Raw genomic sequence first — 9102 nt, forward strand, 5'->3', positions numbered from 1 at the left:
AAATTCTTGGAAGAAAATAAGAATTTCCCCCTTCCTCTCGCGGAAACAACTTTCCCAGCCTTTCAGGCTTTGAAAATGGTGCCGTGTAAGCAGGGGAAGGGCTTGTGACTCCACACCCACCAATGTCACAGGCAACAGTGGCCAACCTCATCACACCAGCACAGTCAACTTCCTCACCACAAAGAATGGAGCTCCCTGGTGCGGCCGACCAGCAGTCCCAGCTGGGAGCATGATTCCCTCCCGCCACCGTATCTGGAGGGCAGGGTGAGAGGCATGAAGGAATGGCGGGGATGCCGAAGGGAAGTGAGTGAGCCTTAAAACCACACAGAAACAGACAGGATATTTATTTGTTTGTTTGTTTGTTTGTTTGTTTGATTGATTTATATACTGCCCCTCCCAAAATGGCTCAGGGCGGTTATGGTGGCATGGTGCAAGCACAGCAGGAAGGGAAGGGTAGGACTGAAGTACATAAGAACTACCAGTACTGGATCAAGCCCGGCATCCACCAGTGGCCAGCCAGATGTTTCTGGGAAGCCCACAAGCAGAGCACAAGGGCAAAAGCCACCCCAGCATTGTTTATCCTCCGGCAATTGGTATTCAAAGGCACATTGTTTCTGAATATGGAGGTTCCACTTAGGTATCATGGCTAATCGCACTGACAGACCTTTGCTTCTTCTTGCATTTGTCGAATTGCTTCTTAGAGCCTTCAAAATCAGTGGTCATCACTATGCCTGGCAACAGATTCCATGAATTAATTGTGAGTTGTGTGAAGAAATAAAAAAGTTGGGTGAGGATTAGGAAGTCAGAGGGAAACCCTATAAAAGAGGAACAGAGAGACAGCAGGATGGGTGAGCAGAGTGGCCAAAGCTGAGTTCCTTCGTGTGGAGCAGTGTTAATGGGCGATTCTCCCAGACTTGCTGGCCTGGATCCAACTGACTGTGGTCTGGAAGCTGGCAACAGGATTGCATTGAGATGGAGTCCATATACCTTGATTCTGGTTAGGGCCGTATCACAATCAGGGCCCAGAAAAGGGCTTGCTTTGCCTCTGTCTGGGGAGGCAAAGCAAGGAAGAAAGGTCTGATTGAGAAATATTGGCTTGCCAGGCTCCAGGATATCCCCAAGCCTAGGACTGGCTTGGCCTAGCAACAGTGATGTAGGGTTCCCAGGCAATCAGAAGGCTGGAGCAGGGAGCAGGCTCCCACCAGATCCTGCAGTGACAACAGAAACAGATAGTGAGGGGTTCTCAAACTTAGGTCCTCAGGTGGTTTTGGACTACAACTCCCATCATCCTCAGCAGCAATGGCTGCAGGCTGGGGATGGTGGGAGTTGTAGACCAACATCATCTATGGACACAAATCTGAGAACCCCTGTTCTCCTTGCAAGCCTTCATTCCTTGCCGAATGTTTGAAATTTCAGCAGCCATTTGGGTGCTTGTGGTGTATAATCCAAATGTCGGCCTTCTTCCCATTAATTAAGAAAGGAGCAAAATCCACTGAGAATAAATTCTCTTGTGTAAGACTTACAGAAATGAGCAGACGTTCCAGGAGAGCTGCCCGCCTGCCTGCCTCACTCTGCTTCACTCAGTAGAAGCCAAAATCTGCCACATGAGGCTGTTGTGACAGGCCTCATGCTGGGGCTGCCTCTAGACCTCTGCCTCCAGACTGTCCAGCACTGCCTGGCAGCACCCTATGTACTTCCAATGTGCTCTTGGATGGCATTGTGAAGAATGATCCTGCACAACGTCTGGTTGCCGTTCACAAGACTGTCATGGAACCAATTTAATTTAAGAACTGTTTACACAATCATGACCACATCGTGGAAAATTGCACAGACATTAAATGTCCACCTCATTCAGAAACATCCCATGATGGGAATTGACCATAGTGGGATGATTGTTGGTGTAGCAAATCTGACCATCCGTTTCTGCATCTCCAATCGATGTTGCAATCCCTGTCAGGAAGAGCAGATGATGACCCAGTTTAATTTGTAGCCATGGGAAAATATCCCAGTCCTGGTCAATGTGACACAAAGACTGACAAGGGGAAAAAATTGCAACTGATGAGTGGAGGAGAGCTGGTCTTGTGGTAGCAAGCATGACTTGTCCCCTTAGCTAAGCAGGGTCCGCCCTGGTTGCATATGAAAGGGAGACTAGAAGTGTGAGCACTATAAGATATTCCCTTCAGGGGATAGAGCCACTCTGGGAAGAGCAGAAGTTTCCAAGTTCCCTTCCTGGCTTTTCCAAGATAGGGCTGAAAGAGATTCCCGCTTGCAACCTTGGAGAAGCCGCTGCCAGTCTGTGAAGACAATATTGAGCTAGATAGACCAATGGTCTGACTCAGTATATGGCAGCTTCCTATGTTCCTATGAGAGTGAATTAACTATGCATTGTCCCCTTAAGAACAGCCCATCCGTCAAACTTCCTCATCCCTTACACTGAGAAACTCTGTGAAGCCCTGTGATAGAAATAATAATTTATTATTTATTAACACTGGCTAACAAGGTAACAGTCACTTCTGTAAGCAGGGGAGAGAGCAAAACCAACTGAACCGATAAAACAACCAATCAACAGAATTGAAGACTGACTCCATCCCAAGGACCCAACACAGACACATCCATACAGAGAAGTATGCATTAGGCAAGAAGAGAGACAATGCTTAGTTACACAGTACAAGTCCAACACATGGAACAGTACATTTCCTATTTGTACCCTGAATCTGAGGGGGCCTGTACCCAGGTTTACTTTTAAAATGAAGGCACTTAGGGTGCCAATAGGAAATGTACTATTCTATGTGCATGGAACATAATGTGTGAATAGCTATATGTGCATATGAATCTGTACACAGTGTACAGTGCATACACAAGTATACCAACACCTGTATACATGTACAGCATAATGGGCTGGTTCTCACGAGTGAAAAGTGGGTCAGAGAAGCATCCTATCCAGCTTCAGGAGTTGTGAGTGCTCTCAATTTCCGCTTGTATGCTTGCAAAAACCTAGGTAGGAGGAGGGGGAAGAGATCGTGTGGGAAGCAGGAGCTGGGTTGGATGGTGTTTCCTTCACCCTCGATAATACGCTGTGTACAAGTGCTGGGTGGGTAGGATAGTGCTGTCCGCCTCAGCTCCCCCCTCCCACCTGATCAGTTCCTTCTCCTCATACAGGTAGGCACACAACTGAAAATCAGCATGAACTGGGTAGGATGCTTATCTGATCCGCTTTTCACTTGTGAGAACTGGCTAAATGTCTACATAGTTCTAGAGTGAGCCCTATTGAGGCATTATCCTCTGTATTCATTGAATGCATGGAGCAGGGGAATGGGAGTACACCAGCCAGGTACACTTTCTGCACAGACTAGCTACATCCTCTGCACAACCAGCCTGTGGCCACAACCTCAAGCGTTCAGCACTTGTCTGCAAAGGACAATGCTGAATACATGGAGAATTCCCTGGCCAACCAAGGTTCTAAATAACTCAGAGGACCAACCTCCCCATGTTTGGTGCTATCATTTACAGATAAGTGCTGAACACCTGGATGCTTGAGGATGTGTGGCCAGCAGGTATATTGGTGTGTGTGTGTGGTGGGGGTATAACCAGTTTGTACAGTTCTGATCCTTCCTCCATGCATTAATTTAATGCAGGAGTAAGTTGATACGTCAGCGATGCAATGCGCATATTAACTCCCAACTCCCAACAAAACAGGGGCATAACTATAACAGGGCAAGGGGAGACAGTTGTCTGGGGGCCGACTGCCTTGGGGGACCCCCCAGAGGCAAGTCACATGACTGATCCCCCAGCCACGTACCTGCCCAGGCTCCCTTCAGTTGTATTAATCCTCCGAAATTGATGTTAGTGTTAAGACCTGGAGCCACCAGAACAGCATGTCTTTCTCTAGTGCCATTAAATGACTTGCATCGGCCACCATTTACAAAATCTTTTTAAAAAAAATTAGGATGATGTTCTACTGTGGCACATAGGATACACACACACACACACACACACACACACACACACACATTTTACTATGCTTTTTGTTACCACTATTCAGCCTCATCTTGTTTCTGGGCCCACTCCAACCTTGCTACACACCTGCAACAAAAAGACCTTTTATAGCGCAAAGAAAAACTAAAAGTTGGTAAATATAAAATTGGAAGACATTTTGGTATGACACACCATCCTCAGTTGAGTGAAAACAAATGAGCACAGATGAAAACCTCGGTTCCCCAGCTGCTACATTCCTCAGACATGATAACACACAATTCCCTGACCGGCGGGGAGATAATGAGTGAGCGGGGAGGTGTGGGGATAGAAGAGGGAATACCTGATTCTTCTCAGAGGCTAATAAACTTCATGGCATCACCCAGCGCCTGGCGAGCATTCATGCAGGAGGCGAAATGCCTGAATATGGGTAGACAGATGTTCTAGAGTATGGTGGAAGCTGTTTGAGCACACGTTAGCCTCACTCCAAGGCATTTATTTCTGGGGTAGAGAATGTGTATTCAGACCCACTTTAGAATGTGTGTCCACCAAACTTTAGAACGTCTGTCTGTCTGTCTGTCTATGCCCATAGACATCTTTGTGAAGTGAAGAGCCTCTGCTCTGACTTGGAGGGTGGTTGCTGTTTTCATGACACAGGGAGATGGAAGCTAGAAGCCGGGAAGTGATGCTCTCTCTGGAATCTGTTGCCTGAAGGACCTACTTCACATTGCTTCAAGGCAAGGCCAGCCCCTATGTGGGGTTTTAGCAGCAGGCAGAGCAAGCCTTAAGCCAGACTGTTCTGTCCTCTGAAAGCAAACAGCCCACATGAGTGCAGGGAACCTAAGGTGAGCCCTAGGCTCAGCAGACAGCTGGAACTGTCCTGCTCCCAGAGAGAGGAAGAGCAGGCAGGATGCGCCAGGAAAGCCCAGAGGAGGAAAAGCCGTGGAATTGTTTGTGCTTGTTTTACTAATGAGTCATTCATTGTGAGCTGAGCGGGAGAAATGAGTTTTGAGGAAGGATTTACATTGGGCTTAAAGTACATCACACAGGCTAAGATGTTGCTGTAAGCCACCGCCCTGCACTGTGGGAGCAGGGAGGTGTACATTGCAAAGGGAGATGGCGGCAGGCAGGCTGCAGTTGTTGGGGTGAAGGGAAGCACTGAGCTTGCTTCTCTGATCACCCACATTGCAGTACTGGAGCTCCTTGAGTTGAGGACTATAGGTCTGAGAGGACACTGCAAAAAATTCACAATGGAAAGAAGCCCCTGGAAGTTCCAACTTCCCAGAGCAGAGCTAATATGCAAAGGTATGGCGTTTGGAGTCATCTGGGAATCCAGCCCCATTCACTTTAGGAGTGCACCTACCATTTATCTGCATGGAATCATTACACTGTTTGTTTGTTTGTAACCCTACAAGTTATCCATAGCAGAAAAGTGGCACTTTCTAGAATAACATCCCATCTCTCTGTGTATTTGTCTGTCTGCCTTCTCCTCTTGAACTGCTTTGCCTGCATAGACAAGGGGGAGGTATCATTGATGTCATAATGGAATAAGGTTGCTTTCCCTTGCTTTAGGAAGGAATCAGATCCTTTGATAATTCAGCAATTGTTAGTCCCCATCTTCATTTCAAACCTATCTGCACATCTAGCAACCACCACACCTCATGCTAAAAACAGCAGCAAAGATCTCAGTGCTTAAAAGGACTCGAAGCAAAGAGTCAAGGATGAAGGTGGGTATTCAGTAAAGGAAAAGGAAAGGTTATGTCGTCAAGTCGGTGTCAACTCCTGGCACCCACAGAGCCCTGTGGTGGTCTTTGGTAGAATACAGGAGGGGTTTACCATGGCCATCTCCCACGCAATCTGAGATGATGTCTTTCAGCATCTTCCTTTATCGCTGCTGCCCGACATAGGATTTTCCCATGTTCTGGGAAACACACCAGCAGGGATTCGACCCAACAGCCTCCTGCTCTCTAGGCAGGTTGCTTCCCCACTGCACCATTAGGTGGAAGGTGTACAGTGTGGAGGAAATATCAGCACAGACAGATAACAGAGTCAGAGTGCATCCTGGTACTGGTGGGAAGAGTAAGGAACTGGGAACAGGCAGGTTAATAATGTGGCTAGTGAACAATAATGGATAAGAAGATAAGATACAAGATGAGATGAGATGAAATAGGATACGAATGGGATCTGGCTAAGATAAGATGAGCTAAGATGGGATGGATGAGGAGATAAGACAGGATGATATTTATTTATTTTACACTGATATCCCGCTCTTCCTCCAAGGAGCCCAGAGCGGTGTACCACATACTTGAGTTTCTCCTCACAACAACCCTGCAAGGTAGGTTATGCTGAGAGATACATGACTGGCCCAGAATCACCCAGCTAGTTTCATGGCTGAATGGGGATTTGAACTCGGGTCTCTCCGGTCCTAGTCCAGCACAATAACCACTACACCACGCTGGCTCTCTGATATAAACTAAGCTAAGCTAAGCTAAGCTAAGACAAGACAAGACAAGACAAACACAATTAATATGGAGAACCACCTGAACTTAGCCCACTTTGCAGCCCACTTTTCATACCACTTGGTGAGTACTTCACTAGTATCAAATAATGGCCTTATGGATAGTTTTAATAAGCACAATACATTAGCAATTGTTACCATTTGCCATGTAAAGAAATTCTTTTCACAGGTGACTTGTCTGTTTGCAGGGGGGTTAGCATTTTCCAGCACTGGAAAATTTAGTCTCATTTTGTGCCTGAGAAAATGTGCTTCTTCTCCTGCTTATTGCGACTGCGGTTTGGAATGTGGCTGTGTGTCACAGACGCCTATTGTCCAGTGTCCATGCTGTCTTTAGTGAGGAGTGCACAACTCCCATTCTGTCTGCTCTATTCCCCCAACTCACTTTTTAAAAAGTCCTTAGTAGTGGTGCACTCCCCACAGTGCCGGAGTGCCTGCTTTTTTTCTTTTTTTAAAAGTTCCCAAAGCAGCGAGGCCACTCCCTCTTGGTTTCCCTACTTTGCTATTTCAGAAGCCTGGAAGCTTTTCCATTTTTTGGGTTTTGTTTTAAATGTAGTTACTGGCTTTGCAGAACTGCTGTGCAAAGCCAGTACTGGAATACTCATCAGTTTTCAAGAATAGAGACAAACATGGCAACTCCCTCTTCCAGAATAAGACTACCGCATGCTCCGACTCCTGGCGTCTCCTTCAGGCTGCTGATACTGGTGGAAGCCATGAGTTGGTCCTGACTTGCAGCCCTGGCCTTATATTGTCTGGGACTCATAGAGCCCTTCCTCACGAGCAGTGAGAAAGGGTAAGAGGGCTACTGGGGAGGAAGCCTTAAAAAGCTTACCTCCCCACAGATATCCGAGGGTTCCTTCTTCAGCGGGCAAATTGCCCACCCAGAGGATTACCGGCTTCTGCTGGTAGCTCAGAGGGTTGGGGTTTCATTGCTTGGTCCCCCTCCCGAGCTCCCATAATGCACTGCGTGAGGGTGTGGTGCATTATGGGGATCCTGCCTCCCCTCCCTGAAGCTGGCGAGGATTCCCACAGTCTGCCAGCTGTGGCCGGCAGACGATCACAGAAATGTGGTTAGGAGAGCGCTCACTCTCCTAACCTCATTTTAAAGGGTGGCTATGGAGGCAGGTTTGCTGCCGCTGCTGTGCTACCAGGATCGGGTCTGATCCCAGAGGTACACACATGCAGGCAAAACCAGGCTGGGCTTCCTTAGCCCGGTTCTGCCAGCATGTGTGAATAGCTGCATAGTGATGAAGCCTTGCCATGAACACTCATGCATCAGCCTGACCGGAGGAGGGAGAGTCACAAATGGGTGGGGACTCTAGCCCTATGCAGACCATGAGGCTCTTCTCACGATCCGTGAGAAGAGCCTCTAGGGCAGGGCTGCTCAACTTCGGCCCTCCTGCAGATGTTGGCCTACAACTCCCATAATTCCTGGCTACTGTCCACTGTGACTGGGGATTATGGGAGTTGTAGTCCAAAAACAGCTGGGGGGCCTAAGTTGAGCAGGCCTGCTCTAGGGGGTTAGCGGGAAGCGCGGGCTTAGCCCACTCTCTCCACACATGAGCAGTCGTCTGCTCTGGGTGGCCGCAGTGGCCGCCCACATGACTGCCGGCTCCGTCACGGAGCCAGCGGGGGCTGGGAAATTGGGGGAGCCGTGTGACCCCCGGAAGCTCCAGCATGCCCTGAGCAAGCTTGCAGGGCATGCTGGAGAGACCCTCGAGCCAGGAGGCTGTTTTTGAGCCTCCCGGTCAGGGGTCTACTTGTGAGTTGCTGCGGCACGGATGCGCGCCGCGGCAACTCATGATCAGAAAGCCTGGGTTACTGGAGCGCTCACTCTGCTAACCCGGGCTTAGGGGAGGGCTACTTAAGCGGGTGACCCGCTTTGACTGAACCAGACTCAGCTGCAAGCCTGGTGAGTCTGACGAACGGTGGGGAGCGGGCTGAGCATGGTATGAGTGTTGAAGATCCCGTGAGAACAGGGCTCTCTGAATAGGGCTACCAACAAAGGAGAACGCTAGTTCTCATTGAGGTGGTCAATTTGTATCTGGGTTAAGTGCAGGTGGGCAGGTGTTTGATATGAAGGAGCATTAAAGCACATGAATGCCCACCTGCACTGAGCCCAGGTACAAGTTTACCACCTCAGTGAGAACTAAGGTTCTCCTTTGTTGGTAGGCCCTATTCAGAGAACCCTGTTCTCATGTGATCCTCAACACGCACACAATGCGTGTACAGTGTACACAGGAACAGATCTGTACACAGGTACAGTTATTCACACATACTGAACGCAGGCACAGCGGTGCACCTCCCATCTGTACCCTGCATTTGAGAGGTCTGTACCCAGGTTCACTTTAAAACTGCATGCAAGTCAAGTACTTCACACATGACCATGTACGAGTGCACAGACATCTGAACACTGATACAACATAATGAAGCTATTCTGACGATCAGTGGAAAGCGGGCTAAGGATGCTTAGCCCGCTCCCCACCGATCGTCAGACTCACCATGGCCCCTGCTAACTTGGCAAAGAGGCACCTTTTAACGTGGTGATTCTCTTTATTTAGCAGGGGGAGAGTAACTGGCCCTCTCCATCCCCAGCACAGGTCCTCCAGTGACTG

The sequence above is a fragment of the Hemicordylus capensis genome, chromosome 2 (assembly GCF_027244095.1).
Source record: "Hemicordylus capensis ecotype Gifberg chromosome 2, rHemCap1.1.pri, whole genome shotgun sequence".
Taxonomy (NCBI): domain Eukaryota; kingdom Metazoa; phylum Chordata; class Lepidosauria; order Squamata; family Cordylidae; genus Hemicordylus; species Hemicordylus capensis.